The sequence below is a fragment of the Lampetra fluviatilis genome, chromosome 29 (genome assembly GCF_964198595.1).
Source record: "Lampetra fluviatilis chromosome 29, kcLamFluv1.1, whole genome shotgun sequence".
In the NCBI taxonomy this organism is placed as follows: Eukaryota; Metazoa; Chordata; class Hyperoartia; order Petromyzontiformes; family Petromyzontidae; genus Lampetra; species Lampetra fluviatilis.
This window is the reverse complement of record NC_136303.1, coordinates 2,125,706-2,142,620: the sequence shown is the minus strand read 5'-3', so window position 1 is coordinate 2,142,620 and position 16,915 is coordinate 2,125,706.

The window sequence follows — 16,915 nt, the reverse complement described above, 5'->3', positions numbered from 1 at the left end:
TGTGGTCGTGTGGGGGTGGTGTGGTGGTGTGGGGGTGGTGTGGTGGTGTGGGGGTGGTGTGGTGGTGTGGGGGTGGTGTGGTGGTGGTGTGGTGGTGGGGGTGGTGTGGTGGTGGGGGTGGTGGTGGGTGTGGTGGTGGTGTGGTGGTGGGGGTGGTGTGGTGGTGGGGGTGGTGTGGTGGTGGTGGGGTGGTGGGGTGGTGGGGTGGTGGTGGGGTGGTGGTGGGGGTGGTGTGGTGGTGGTGGGGTGGTGTGGGGGTGGTGTGGGTGATGTGGGTGGTGGTGGGGGTGGTGTGGTGGTGGGGGTGGTGGTGGAGCAGAATAACATTGTACTATTCAACCGGCAACCCTAATTGTTTTTTTTCACCAGTCTTCTCTCTTCCACGACAGCTACGGACCACGCTAAACCGCGCTCGAACGCAGCGTGGGGAAAGATGCACGCGACACCTTCAACAAATGGACGATCGTCAAAATACTCCCCAAACCGCCACTGCGGTTGAAGGCGAAACCATGAAACGCATCGCAAACGAACGCGTCCGTGCGTGCAACACCCTGGCGTTGTCGCTGCGATCCACACAACCGTCGATTGCTACCTCCCTTGGATTGGTCGAAATAAATTATCGTTCAACTTATTATAACGCGTTTAAAAACACTGCTGCTTTTCCCTCCTGCCATTCTAAATAATAATAAGAGGAAGTTCTATTTGCAGTCAAGGCTTACTTCAGAAAATATTGACGTCTTAACCGGTCCCAGGCACCCTCTTTTAACCAACTTGCACTCATTCTTCTGTGATATGACTGATGTAGATCAACAACTACAATTTCACGGTCACGTGGTCAAGTCAGACGACTGCATCAGGAGCAGCGGAGTGTATCGCAGTGATGTCCCCTTCGTATTTGTGGATCGGGCATTGCGTCGTTAGACGTTGTACGGCGTGATCTGGATGACCGCAGTTGCACACTGGGGAGTGTTTAATGCCGAAACAACCCACTATTACTGGTAAGGTGTTGGAATGACTTAATACAAAATTAAACAAAATAAAAATCATAAGAGAATGCCTCACTACGACTCGAGACTCATTGAAGATGATCCTGCCAAGGAATATTTGGCCAATTGCCATAAATGAGTGCTCGGCATGCGAGAGGAAACCGGAGAACTCGGAACAAAAAAAATCACTCATACAAGGCAGGGGACAACACTCAAAGCTCTGCCTCCTCTCAACCAAAACCTGGTGGTTTTCCCCGAGCGGAAAGCCCGTGCCGCCTAAGCCACGATCAACAATGCGTATTTAAATTTCGATTTGAAGCTTTCGTGACTGCAGAGATTAATATTATTGGTTCTTTCGGTAAAGTCACGTAGAAGGGAAAAACAATAAAATAATAAAAGAAAACAATACAATTATCACGACGTTTCGATTGCAACACAAGCAATCATCAGGTGTGAAAACCACAGCAAGAAAATTAGACTTTACCGAAAGAACCAAGAATATGAATGCGTATTTAGTTTCCAAATCTTGCAACATCGGTACAATAATTACATTGGCACATTACATATGCCGAAATATGGGTATAAACGTTTACATGGCCATGTATACAGGAGCAGTGTTGACCATATATGACACCAACGATAAACTATTTTTTATTTTGCGAGCTAAGGCCCACTGAGCTATATAGCCCTTTCAGAAGCGACCTGGCCACAAATGATAGCTCAAAGAAGTGCCTTATCACGTGGAAATTTATAGCAGCCAAATACTCTAAAACACTTTTTTTATCAATGTGGAGAGAAAAACCGGAGGACCCAGAGAAAAAATCCACGCGACTACGGGGAGAAAACAAAAACTCCAAATATACAGCAGGTGTCAGGGTCGGGATCGAACCTACGACCTCCTGTATACCAAGCGAGGTAGTTAACGTCTCGCTACCTTATCAAGCGTCATGATAAGGGCCCTCGCCGAATGGATCCACGGAGCTTACTTGCATAAATGAGCTGGAATCTGTACGACCAACGGAGGTTCATGGCTGCTCGGTGAGGAGGCGACAATTCCCAACCTTGGTTTTCCAGTGTCACCCTGACGTGCACCCGCGAATTGATAAAAATTAACCCGTAAAAACAAAGTTTTTCACTATAAATCCTTTATATGCGTGGCATCGGTTTTATTTTATTATTCATTTCTGTTTTTCTTGAGTAAGAGTTTCATTTTTATCACATAGGTATTTTAAATTAAATATGAAGATTTTTTTTCCTAAAAAGTGGAAAATTTAGGAAAAAAATGTTCACGAAAATAAATTGTCACGCACAACGAGTCTGTGTGCAAAATGGCAGCTCGATTGGATCACGGGAAGTGGGTTAAAAAACGACCGAAAGATTTGCACGGTCGTAAGCGCGCAAGCAAGCAAGCAAGTGAACTTAATATAAAGGATTTTTTTTTTTAAAACACGTGGGTGTACGCGGCCCAGGGTAGCTTCCCGGGAGAACCGGTCTGCTGGGAGCCCAGCACGTGGTGTCATTATTATCATCTCGCATCGTTACCTCGGTGTAATCAATTAGTCCACCACGTGCACCTGACGCTGGAACGCCGCATGTGAAAATTGTGAACTGCCATTGCTGTACGCAAATACACCACAGTCGCACTTGTGGTGAAGTAACCTAAAGCCGTTAAGATGCAAAACACACTTGTAGCTGCCATCCACTGAAATAGTCTATACTTGTCAAATTTACGCTATGCAGGCAAGATTTCGATGTAATATTCACGCATGCATTTACGTGCCGCTGCTTTTAATTTCTTTAACGAACAGCTTGAACCAGACTGTTTTACAACCTCAGAACATATCCGGTGTTAATTATTTTTATGATTTACTTTGTTGTTGTTTTGCTTTGTAAACATTGCCATTAATCGGCAGCTTTCATCGCGAGTGTCATGGCGTGCCAGTGTGGGCGCATTCGATGCCTTTTGTGATTCTTGGCTGTGCCTGTCGCCTTTACCGAAAACAAACTCATTTAGACGCTGAAGGGAAGATGAGACGTCACCGTCCTTGGCGGTGAGACGAGACGCTGGCAAGCTATGAAGTCTCTCATCGACTTTGTGACTTCATAAACGCTTTTCGTTGGCTGGTACACTGGACTGAAAGTAAATTGAGGGAAAATCCCTGAGAATATATGCATATATTAAACCGTTTTTGTACAATTTTTGTATTTTACCAGGTAAGGCCCACCGAGCCATATAGCCCCTTTTTTCAGAAGCGACCTGGAAACAAATGATTGCTCAACGAAGTGGCTCATCATCGCGTGGAAATGTACAGCAGCCAAATACTCTGAACGCGTGATGTTGATTTTAAACGTGGAGGGAAACACCGGAGGACCCGGAGACAAATCCACGCGACCTCGGGGAGAACGTGCAAACATGCAAACTCCAAATATACAGCAGGCGTCAGGGTCGACCTCCTACATACGAAGTGAGGGAGTTCACATTTCCCCAACGTGGCACCGTAATATATATATGTCGTTACAAGCCTGTAACTTAGCACTGCTCAGCTAATGTTCTCTTAAATTTTCTTGTATTCTTTACCGAGTTGCTTTTGTCAAGTAATAACACTTTCAAACATGAGTCTGTCTTCAGAAGTATTCAACAAAGCACTAACCTATGAACCAGGTTCAACCATGTTCGTAGCTGTCGGGGGGGAAACACATATTTGCATATTTGCAAATATTTATTTGTGTTGTCTCCAAGTTTTAGGCAACGCTTTGATCAATTTGTCCGGTTTTCAAGATTCGGTTCCTAATTCCACCATAACTTTATACAACTGTTTGGTTCATACTGGCTCATGTTCGTGAGTCATATTCACCACCCCATAGCCAACGCTGAGCAGTGTGAGTTGGTGATGACAAGGAGCATTGGCGTTGGAGAATAGAAGTATAGTTTAACAATGTACCTCTGATGCCCATAACATAACGATAGCAGCTTTACAATACCTGTTTCATGCGCGGTGGTCGTCCATCCAAGCACTTATTCAGACTCAACCCCGCTTAGCTGACGAGATCCGATGTGATTGTACGCATTCTGGGTGATTTATGTCATCGGCTTATTCGTCTAATTTTTTCTATTTCTGGTTCTCAACTAAAATTAACGAGAAGAACGCCAAACTCCTTGAAGCGCCACACTGGCCAACGTGCTCACGATTATCCCATCTCAAGGACCTACTCAAGATGTGCAACTAGAGGGAACGCGCTTGCTTGATGCCCTTGAACGTGAAATTTCAGCTCTGCGATCAGTCTTCCAAAGCTGAACCCCCACAATGTTTTCCACAGTTGAGCTGTTTGCACTCTCTGTTGGGACAGTGCTGGATTATGCTGAACCCATACAATGTTTTCCACAGTTGAGCTGTTTCCACTTTCTGTTGGGAGAGTGGCGGATTAAACTGTTGCGGGGCCTGTAGCATATGTTATAAAGAAGCCCTAAATAAAATAAAATAAAACACATAAATATTAAAACACAATATTTTTTACTTGCATAGTAAAGTAATTGTATTTTTTTCATTTGCTATACAGCCAGATAATCCGACAAATCGCTAACCTTAAACACCGTTCATAAAAGTTGAAGGCAGTGTAGTACTATAGTAATAGAGCAAGTGCAGAATCACTGAACCGGAATTGATAGCTTGAAAGCATTTAGCGCGGAGCCCTTGAAAGTGTGGGGCCCGTAGCATATGCTACTTTTGCTACTAGGAGAAACCGGCACTGTGTTGGGGTATTAATCGGGAATTGTAAGGGGTAATGAACGCCGCAGAATTAAAAACTTTCCAACTGACAGAATGGCGGTGGGATTCCTTTAAGAATCCAACAGATGGGCATGCCCTCCCACATCCAGGCGCGTTTTGTGCAATCGTCAGAAGCCATCAACCGGGCATCTTTTTAATGGGCCATCTGAGACAAAATTTTGCAAGTGGTGTATGAAACACTTTTAGACACCCCTCCCCGTGTTCGAGTGATTCAACTCTTGGGAGAGTTTTCAAAAGGCGCATCGTTGTTGGGCAATTCCAGTGAGGATCTCCGCTGGATCAGCCTTTCGTGACCTGGTTTGCGACCAGACTTGATTAAAACAATGTCCAACACGAGCCCCCGTGTAGTGGAGAGTACCGCCGTGAAACCTTCAATAAAGTGCCGAGATGTCTCACCCAAAAACCATTTGAGCCCTTAATAACACGTGACATCAGATTCAAATGCATTACATGGACGGTATAAACTTCTGCAAGGAGCGTGGATTAAAACCGCAAGCTTTGCTCGACAAGCCGACTTTTGCCGTAGTGTCAGCCTTCGCCTATCTCCACATTTTCATTGCAAAATATGACCCCACAACAGCCACTTATAAAAAAAAAATAAGCTCCATCCACGATTCTGCCCCCCCCCAACCACCACCACCACCCTTTGTAAATGACAGGACACAAAAAAGTGATTTTTATAAACGGGATATAGCGAGGGCAATCGTCTTCTGTCTCCAAAGGACAGCTCCCTAAGAGGACTTCAGAATAACTCTGTGGGGAGAGCAAACTTGGCTCCCAGGATTCGGGCTGGCGAGTTGGATCGTGGACTTTGTATCTCTCATTTGTTATAACCTTGTAGGGTGAACAACCTGCCAGAGCCAAGCGAAGCCTCATTTGACAAAAGATCAATGGCAACATCGCGGGGGGTTATTGTATGTACAGTTTCGATAGCTGACATTTGTAAAGCAGCCTACTTGACCTTCATTAGTTATTACAACCTACACAATCGGACGTCGGGTGCAGTGACTTTTTCCGAGAGCGGCAATATTGGCAGCATTATACGATCTCTCAATTGAGCCGTCCCGGCCTCATTCGGTCGTTCGGCTCTGACACGGATGCTATGCCTACGCATGGAAATGTATAACAATTATAATTTTTTTACCAAGATATATTTCTTCGTAATTGTCGTCGGACAATCGGAAACCCAGGCCGAGCCGTTCACCCCTGCGGTGGCTACCTCTCCCTCGGGGGTTTGACATTACATTATTGATCACATTCCTCTACAACGTCTTTCCATGTGTCTATCGAGCCCACAAGACAAGGTGACATTAAGAAAGGGCTGTGATCCAGTCAAGGATATCTGCGATGTTGCTTGCGACCCGACAGTGTTTCGTGGTGTGAGTTACATTGCTTGGCATGTGTTAGCTACAGTTTCAAGTTCACATTTGCTGTGTTTATCCTGACGACTTCAAATTGTTCATTTAAAATATGATCGCAATAACATTTCTCGCTTGATAGATTATATATTAAAAAAAAACATCCCAAATCTGGAAAAAAATGTTTAATCTGCAAATAACTCAAATGGGTCGACGCTACCGAAGAGTCTCGATACTCAGGTTGAGGCTTTCTGGGTAAACACAACGAGCAGGTTCAAGGCCACGTGATCAAGGCGTCCCAGAATCCTCTCACAAATAAACGATCGCGTTGGTGCCACCATGACGCTGGCTCACCGCCCAGTGGCTCGCAAGCCCCCGGGAGACACCGAGCGCATGGCAGCTCGCCCCTACCAGCACCAGGCTCAAAGCCTGCCGAGCTTACGAGATCCGAAGTGATCGAGGCGGATTCTGCACGATTTCGTCCGAGAAATTGCGATTTATAAATATTGTAAGATTTTTTTTTGTATTCCTTTCGCAAGTTGCCCTGTCCCACCAGTTGTGCGATGATCTAAAATGTTTTGGCATTTATCCTAAATTGCCGTCTTAACAATGCAGCGTCTTGAATAGGGGGAGGGGGGGAACGCCCCTTGAAAACAAATAATTTTGTAATGCTGGGTTGGCTGTGCTGCCAAAAGCACGAATAACATTGACAAATGTTTCTTAAAATTTATTTTCGACGGTTTACACACGGAAATATGCTGCCCTCTGCTGGCAAAACTTACATTCACGACATAACGTGTGACACCAGTCAAGGGGTCAGTTAACACATTCCTGCGGAGGGAGCTGGTAGGAACGTTGGTTTGCTCGGTCAATAGCCAGGGTCAACGGCGGCGTGGTGTATTCCACAATATGCCCGACTGAGGGCGGGCACAAGCGTGAGTAGGTTAAACGTTGAGTTTTATAAGGGCACCACGGGGTGACCAGCCCCTCCCCACCCAGCCCCACCCCTCCCACCCCCCACCCAGCCCCACCCTCCCTACCCAGCCCCTTTTCACCCTCCCCACCCAGCCCATCCCCACCCTTCCCACCCAGCCCAATTGATGGTGGTCATTTGGCAACTAATTAATATAATGTCAAAAAGGAATTTCAGAAACATTACAAGCTTTTAATATCACCTACATACATGTGTGGCACGTAAAAAAAAACATGACCATTTAAACGAATTCATTGTACATTTTATTAAATCCGAAGGGGACGTTTGATGATGGTGATTTAAAAGCACGTGCGTTGGCTTGATTGGAAAGCCCCGTCCACTTGCAGGGTTAAATTGTCCCGGGAGGTCTGATGGACAGTTTGATGTCAAACACACTTGCTTACACTTGCTCATTACAATTACAAATGTCAGCAAAACTGGGAATTGATTACCGCTCAAGCCGGGGTCCCCTTTCACGTGAAGAAGGCACAGAAAGGCTTGTCTTAACACACGTGGTCACTTATAGTGCGTATTCTTCGTTGTTGATTGTTATGGTTGTGTTGCTTGCTTTGTTTTGCACTGAGTTACTATTACTGCCGTATTCTCCAAGATAATGAGACGCTCCTGAATGTAAGATGCACCACAAAACATAGGGGTTATTTATAGTAATAGAAACAACACGCGTTCTAATCGGCAGCATATGGCACTTATAGAGAGTAATCTTCCGGAAGATGATTCTGAACGACTATAAATTAAAACACAACTAAACCAAAAGACAATGCTTTCTCTGGATCGCGAGGCAACACCAATTTTTGCTTTAAAATGAAAATTCCGTCGTATTATCCAGGGCATGCGGTGGTACACCAAATGTGGACTCCGACTGTTCCATAGGAGACTGTTGTCCCCCTCACACACGTGGCGTTTTCTCCACGTGCTCTGGTTTTCTCCCACATGTAAACACTCATTAAAATGACCGACAACGCCTTCATATATTGAGGACTGCAGAGCTTGGGTCGTGTGGGATGGGGATTTTGCTCCGGTTCACTGCCTGGCTGCCTTTCCCACTCGTCTCTGGTTCCTCCTCGTGCCTCTGAGTCGCGGTCTCTCTCTCTCTTTAGTCACTTTAAGATATTTTCTTGTTCATGTTTTTGTTTTCTGTTTGTTGCGGTTGCACCCGATTCAAGAGCCGAATGGCTCACAGGGCTATACCTAATAAATTAACTTGAACTTGAACTCTTTGAGAGCGAGCGAATATTGTGTGGCACGTGACAAGTTGAAATTACTATTGTTGTTGTACTCTAAAATTCAGGCGAAGGGGGACTTTTAATATAGAAATAGGCTATGCAAACCATAAAGCAGTGTTCTTTACTCATTTTCCGAGGCGGAGCCACTTTGGCCGATAAGACATCGTCAGTGTAAGACGATTGGGGGTTCGACAGCAGCAAGATGATGGTGATAGGGGGGTATCACCATTTGTGTTTTGTGTCGGGGCGGCGCATGTCAGGGGCCGCACTAAAGGCCACCAGAGGCTGCCAGTGACCCGCGGGCCTTGCAAGGAAAAACACGCCGTACACAGCCCAGTGGTGACAATAGTAGCGAATAGCTACTAACACAGATAGTGCCAAGTGCGTGATGGCTACATACTAATGGGGCGGAGCAGTGATGCACTATGCTATGAACCAAACCTCCTGGCTCCGATTCCCTGCCAACTCTAATATCAGCGGCGGGTTATATCGGAACTGATCATGATGCCTCCCTTCACTAATCCACCTTGTCCAGCGTGGTTAATTATGGTCAAACAACCTACATCCAGCAGAGGATTGACAAAGGACTTTGAACATTGCCACTATATTCACATGGTATTATTCCTTAGCAGGCAATTATAATTTGGTGGGGAAATCCTACGGTCTTTTGCCCCTTGGGCTCTCTCGTGAATTCAAAATTGTATATCCCATTCCGGAAGAACCATGGTGAAATGATGTTTGAGTGGTATCAGTGCCACTCGTACAAACGTTGATTTCAGGTGGCACTTGATGTGCTATCTCAAACTGGGAATGGCACCACGTCGTCACGGAGACCGGTGTGCAGTGTATGACGCTATTTTAAATGCCATGTGTCAAGGCTGCAACAGATGGTAGCTATTGTATTCGCTGGACAATACACGTTGGCATGATATAGCGTGCGCCCATTGAGTGCTGTCAACCATTGCACATAGATTTATTTAAAATGTGCACTTTTAAATGCCAAAACATTGTTATAGCCTTATTTTCATTAGATTTTTATTTCAAATTAATGCATAATTAGTTTAGTGTGTCTGTATAGTATGATGAATTATCCGTGCAATCTGTAATTATGTAAATGGCCGTAACATTTTTCTCTTTGAAAGGAGAAAAAAACGAATTGCTGCAATGTCCTAGTGGTATCACGTTCGCCACTTGTTGCAAAGGTTCACGGTTCAAAGGTACTGGCCACCCTGGTTAATACCGCTGGTGTATAAAGATCCCACGGCGTCTTTGTCAAGAGCAGGCCATTGTGTGCCGGAGGAGACATGGTCCAAATCTGCTAAATTTGAAAAATGACACCGCAATTTATGCATAGCAAGTATCCCCGCTCTACTGGCAGACCGCAGTTGTTGGCACCGGTTTCTGGATAACTTCCAGCTTAGCTGCGGTTTCCTGGACTAATACGCCAGATGGACTGAACGGCCTCCTCTCCTTAGTAAACTTTCCGATCATCTGATTCTTTACTACAAAGTGCACCGTGTTAAAGTTTGTGTTTTTGAGTTGGACATTAGGTTCTGTACGTGCCCTCATGTCTGTATTGCCCTGCATTTCCAGGCCTACCCATCATAATGGGTGGGCAACTATTCTAAAGAAACGTAACCTCAATTTAGACACAATAAGAGCGAATATTAAACGATAACATTAATATTTTAAGGTATGTTTTACGTACAACATATAAGTGCAGTCACGAATAGTAGAATTCCATGAAACCTATTCCCTCGCAATGTTTTGCTTTATCATTGATGTTTCATCTACTGAGGTTGATCAATGATACAAAATATGAACTAAGCCACCGAAATCCTCCGGCTCGATGTAGTGGACATTTAAAAGGGACATAATAATTGATTCTGTGTACGATGGTTCCGTCCCCTTTACAGCAAAAACAATTTGGAGAGGCATCAAAGATTTGCCGACGCCAATGGATTAATGAATGAATGCACATAATTTCAAGGCGCAACACGGGATTTGTGGAAGACCAGCTGCCGTATTCTTACCACAATGTGCGCTAAGAGCCCATCGCCCAGGCTCTGCCACAACCGGGAGAAGGCTTTGTGTGTACGTACGTGTGCGTGAACATCTTTCGCCACCGCAACGTGAGTCAACGGCGCTGACTGGAGGTGCTTTCACGGAGCACGGAGAGCAACTGACGCTTTTCCACCCTTAAGGGGGCTCCAATCGAAGCCTGCAGGGGTCTCGGAGAAGGGTGGGTGGGCAGGAGCCACCGGTACGCGTCAGATCCCACGGCAGAGGTCGCAAACGGGTTTTGATTCCTTACCCGTACCCGTACCCGGCCACACCAGGGTCGCAAATGGGTACCCGTACCCGTATCCGGCCGGGTACAGGTACCCGTATCCTACCCGTACCCTACCCGAAATGAGTGACAAACGGTGACTCACCAGTGACTCACGGCCTACCCGTACCCGGCCGCACCAGGGTCGCAAACGGCTACCCGTACCCGTACCTGGCCGGGTACGGGTTAGCCGGGTATCGGGTAGGGTACGGGTATCGGGTACCCGGTTGCAACCTCGGTGGACATTCACCGGCTCAGTCACGTCCCAGAGGCAGCGGATCTGCAACCCAATTCCTCTGCCATCGGCAACAAACCGAGGAGGGACATCGGTGTGGAGAACAGGCCTCAATATTGGCAATTTGCAAATCACGTTGTCTCTGACAACCGGGCCCTGTGTCCAGTGCTCGCGTGGATTTAATCCTTGAAACATTGAGACGAAAAAAAAGAAATGCCGTTTCTTTCGCGAAAGGAACGGAGTTGTGGCGGCATCGGCAAAAGTGGTTTTCAGCTTCAATTTTAATGAAAAAAATCAACTTGTTTTAATTAGACTTTTTCAGACATATTCACACATGCATTGTTTTTTTTCAAAATCGAAAATACTACGCATTAGACACATTTACAAAAATCACGCGGCTTAAAAAATATTTGAAAAAAGTGCTTATTATGTGTTGTCTGTTTATGTTTCTATACCAAGCTTTCCTATCCAATAATGAATCCCTCCTTGCTATGCTGTTAATCACATGACCGTACCATTATTCACTGTATCTGACGCATGTCTGCCTATTCGCTGTAGATTTCTCAACACCCCCCCCAACCAACCTTGTGAACCCCCACCCCCTAGCCCCCCCCCCTCGCCACACCATTGCTTACTGTACTCACTTGCCTGGAGTCTGTGTTCACTTCGCCTCCATCCCTTCATGTGCTTGTAAACGTGTAACTGCTTTTGGCTGGCCATCGAACAGAGACGGTCAGCGCATCGCGCGTTCTCAGATGCGCTTCTGCGGCCGTCTGGAACGCTCTTTCTTCCGGATATTAGGAAGCCACTGGAGCTATACACTTTTAAATCAACTAGATTGAAAACTAACTTCTTTTGAACTGCTTTTTGCGTTTAGTTTGTTGTCCTTCCCCTCGCACATCCGATTAGCACGGTGGGCTACGTACGGCGCGAAAGAAGTTCAACAGACATGCATGGAAAAGTAGAGTAGCATTCTAAGGAGCACTAACAGGCCACCTTCCGTAGAGTCATTTCATATCATAATAATATAGTGATAAAAGCAACCTTAATAATAATTTAAAATACATATCAATAATAAAAGTAACAGAAAGAGCGAGAGCCAACCCTGAAGACATCCACCACGATGCTTGAGTCTCCTATCTCTGTGCTCCAGCAAACCTTGTGTGCATGATGGCATTACGCGATTGTGACGCAAAGCATAAGCAAGCTCGGGCAAATGCTCAGGGCTCCAGGGAACTCAAGGGACTCTGGATTAATGTACAAAATAGGGCCGAACCAAAATTTGAGCTCGAATTAAAAATCTTAACGAACTATAAAACGGCTGATTAACATGAAAAAGTGAATAAATATTAAACGCTTAATTAATCTCTGTCATTCCTATCATGTCTGTATCTCTATTCTCTCATCTAAGTCCATTTTTGTCTCTTGTCTGCATGTCTTTCCTTCAACTAAATCCGTCTCATAGGTATCTCCTTTCTCTCATTGCTCTACAGCTCCGCCTTTCATCTGCGCATCGCTCATCTCACGACATCGTTATATCTTTCTAAATCTCCCAAGAAGTTTCTAAATTGAAAGGGGTGCACAATTATTCCGCCAGCACCGTCATTGGTTTTAAGGCCCATTACTTAAATCTCAGAGCCAAATCCAAAAATTAACTGGGTATAAGAATATTTTACAGTATAGTGATTAAAACGTGATCAATTTTAAGTAAAACCATCATTTACCACAATATCCTCTCTTCCCCAATCGAAAATAGTGACCTGTCCTTTTACCTCCATTTACCTTCTGAAGTTTTGCAGCTATGGGCACCAGGCAGCCGATAATATGAAGGTCACAGGCGCAATCAGAAGTTCGACACAATAGCGCGTGTAGTCACCAAAACATTGCAAGTTGCTCTCTGTGTGACCTCACACCAAACGTGGCCTTTCTCAGTAAGGTCACGGGAGGACAAAGGCATGGATAACATTTTTTTCTTAATCCATTGCACATTGCAAACATCAGCACCAGCTTAAAAGCTTTGTGTTATCATGCATTTTCTATTTACGCCCTAGGCAATGTTCCCACGTTCATGCGCATAGCTTAAAGGAGAGAAGGAAAAGAGGTGTTAGTTTTGCAGGAAAGCTACAACTTGATGCAGTGGTCTCACTAGCAGGGATTTATATAAGGGGGCAGTTATGAAAAAGGCTGATTCAGCTTACGCTTTCCGAGTGATGAGTGTACATGTGTTAAAAATAAGTCAGACTACCTGGATGGTGGCGTGATTCCACAGCAAAGGCGATCAGAAATATATGGGTTTACAAGAGGGCGGAGTGGGTGGTGGTGCAGTGGTTAGCGCGCTGCACTATGAACCCAGAAACCTAAGTTCACATTGCCGTTGTTGAATTGCTGGCAATCAGAGGCAGGTGATTCTAGATTTGAAGCTTTCGTGACTGCAAGTATTCATATTCTTAGGTTTTTTTCGGTAAAGTCACGTAGGTAAAAAATGTAAATTAAAATTAATAAAAGTAAAATAAAACTAAAATAAAAATCAAGACGTTTTGGAGGCAACACAAGCTTCCGTCTTCAGGTGGAACCGTCACAGCACGATAGCTGTATCAAGTAAATGAGAGATTCCAAGAGATACTACCCCGTATATATACTGGTTGAGGGGGGGGGGGGTGGGCCAGGAACGGCCCACTTTTTATTAATTTTATTTTTATTTTACTTTTATTAATTTTAATTTTTTACCTACGTGACTTTACCAAAAAAACCTAAGAATAAGAGGCAGGTGATGTCTACACTGGCCCTGTGCCCCAGCATTTTTGACCAACCTGCACTCACCACAGTGAAGCATGGTCAAATTGCTCCCAAGGCCAAATGGGAATGCCTTCAGCTAGCAGTCGATTGACATACGACTATACATTATTACTGTTTAACTTTCGATTTAAAGCTTTCGTGACTGCAGGGATTCATCTTCTTGGTTCTTTCGGTAAAGTCACGTAGAAGGGAAGTAATAAAATAATAAAAATAAAACATAATAAAATAATTATCACGACGTTTCGGCCACAACGCAAGCAGCCGTCCTCAGGTGAAGAATGAAACACCACCAAGCTTGGAGCGTATATTTAAGCTGGGTTGGAGGGGGGAAGAACAGCGCCCTGACAAAATAAATTGCATATCAAGAGGAATAAATATGCTAAATTCCTCTTGATATGCAAATTCTTTCTACGTGACTTTACCGAAAGAACCAAGAAGATGATTACTGTTGTTGTTGTTGTATAAACTTACAAGCACTCGTGTGTAACTACACGCAGGACTGGCCTTCACGTAAATGGCATCTTTAACGAACAGGGTGCCCCTTTACAGTAATCATCTGTCTTCTTGGTTCTTTCGGTAAAGTCACGTAGAAGGGAAGTAATAAAATAATAAAAATAAAACATAATAAAACAATTTTTTTTTTATTACTTCCCTTCTACGTGACTTTACCGAAAGAACCAAGAAGATGAATCCCTGCAGTCACGAAAGCTTTAAATCGAAAAGTAATCATCTGGTAAACAGAAAAAATACTGTCATTTGTCGTAATTTCCTATTTATCTTGCGACTTGCATGTGTGCAACAGATTATATCCCCGCTTTCGTGACGCATTTGTAAAAAGTCAAACTATAAAGTGCTCCGCGCATATACATTGAGCCTCATCTCACAGCTCTGAGCCCTGGGATGGCTGCCCTGACCATGACCCCTATCAAGAGGCCTAATAGGGCATACAAAGAGGAGCCTTTGGCAACTCAAAATGAATATGGCGGGCCCCTAGGTTTTAATAATCTTGAAAGACCAGGGATTAATCATCTCCTACTCAGACGAGGGCATATTTCATCACAAGGTGCTGTAATTTATGAGTTGCGTCTTGTCTGCTTCACCACGATGAGATAAGATTCATATTATATCTACAGTATGTATTACCAGTGGGAGTTTGGTGAGGTGACCCAATCTGCTTTTGGGAGGTTTTTCTTTTTATTCAAAGTTGTATTTTTACCAAAAGTATTCCCATCAGGGGCAACCCCATGCGGCAGAGTTTCCATCCAGAACTGTCACGGCAAGTGGCGCAGAGAGCAGCCCGTGGAAGCGTATATTGTAGAGCTACTCCTGAGATCCAAACAAGTGACCATTCTGTTTAAATCCACGCAGTAAAGGCAGACTTACCCACCCTGTCACGGAGAGACGTAGCATATTATTAACAATAATATTTACTTTTGATTTAAAGCTTTCGTGACTGCAGGGATTCATATTCTTGGTTCTTTCGGTAAAGTCATGTAGAAGGGAAATAATAAAATAATAAAAAATTATTCTACAATTTTAAATAATAAAAAATATTTATTTTACTTCCCTTCTACGTGACTTTACCGAAAGAACCAAGAATAATAATTATCAGAGCTGCAACTTGACAAAAGTGAAAAATGCATATTCACGTGATTATTTGTGTGTGCAGTTTTTTAATGCACACACAAATAATCAACCCGTTACATTTGAGATCACCTCTCTGTGCGTAGGATTTCATTGCTACTCTTTGGTTTTTACGGTAATGTCACGTAGGTAAAAAATAAAATAAATTAAATCACGACGTTTCGGGCACAACACACACACTTAAGCGATTGCGCTTTCGCTACGTCGTCCCCACCTGAAGAAGGACGCTTGTGTTGCGCCCGAAACGTCGTGATTTAATTTATTTTATTTTTTACCTACGTGTCTTTACCGTAAAAACCAAAGAGTATGAAGCCTTGCAGTCACGAAAGCTTCAAATCTAGGATTTCAATGCTTCCCGCTCAGTCGTCTCACCCCCTGAGTCACAACCAATGTAGCTGAGCTGTGCGTGTATTTTGATAATTTAATTCAGCCACTTGAATGTTTCACCTGATACTGGGAGACCGTGCTAGAGTGCGTCATTGCCCACACAACTGCAGATTACACAACAGGCGACGTTGTTCATTGTGTTTAACAGCAGTGGGAGTTTCTGAGTGCCCTTGTCAATTCACACTCGAGGACAATGATAACCTATTTTTAAAAAAAATACCAGCTAAGGCCTACTGAGCGATATAGTTCTTTTTCAAAAACGACCTGGCCACAAATGATCGCCCGACAAAGTGGCTTTTCATTATGTGGAACATTTACCACAGCCAAATAATCTAAACACTTGTTTCTAAATGTGGAGAGGGAAAATCGGAAGGCCCGGAGAAAAATCCACACGACCACGGCGAGAAACATGAAAGCTCCAAATATACAGGTGTCGGGGGTCGGGATCGGGATCGAACCGACGACTTATTGTATACCAGGCGAGGTAGTTAACATCTCGCCACCGCGGCACCTGTATAGCCAAACAGAGTGTTGGAGGAAGCGTTGTTAGTGCACACCATATTAACTAATTCACAGCCACAACTTAGTCTTAGCTTTTGCTTACTGCATGTAATTGTTTTCTTTCCATTTCATGGCGATTTGGGTGGCAGATTTGTGGCAGAAAGGTGCCAACATGTTAACCAAAACAGGCCAGCACGTGTGGGCAATGCAGTGACCAGCACATTGCCCAGCCTCTGAGACTGACGTGAACTCACCGCACCAGGTACTCATTTACCACTCAGTCGGCCTAGCAGTAAGAATGGGCTCAATTATTTATTTCCACTGATGTTATCCATGGCCAGGAACCAAACTCAAGTTTCTGTATTCGTAGTCCGGCAGTTGTATCTCTGGCACTGCCGCTCCCCGTGGTCAACACTCACACAAAATAAAAAGACAAAGATCCCCCACATAGCCTCTAACAGACTGCTAGGGCAAGTGCTGTTAGCGAGCAACTATGAAGGCCGGCACGACATACGAGGGGTTTGGATGACCAACACCACGCCCGGCCGCCTTTGTCTCCCCGGTGGTGATGTTTACACACCGCACCAGGTACAGTGCTCATACGAGGCTGAGTCGATGTAAGGGAGGCCCAGGACCAGTTCAGATAATCATCACCAGTCTTGGTGTCCGTGAGT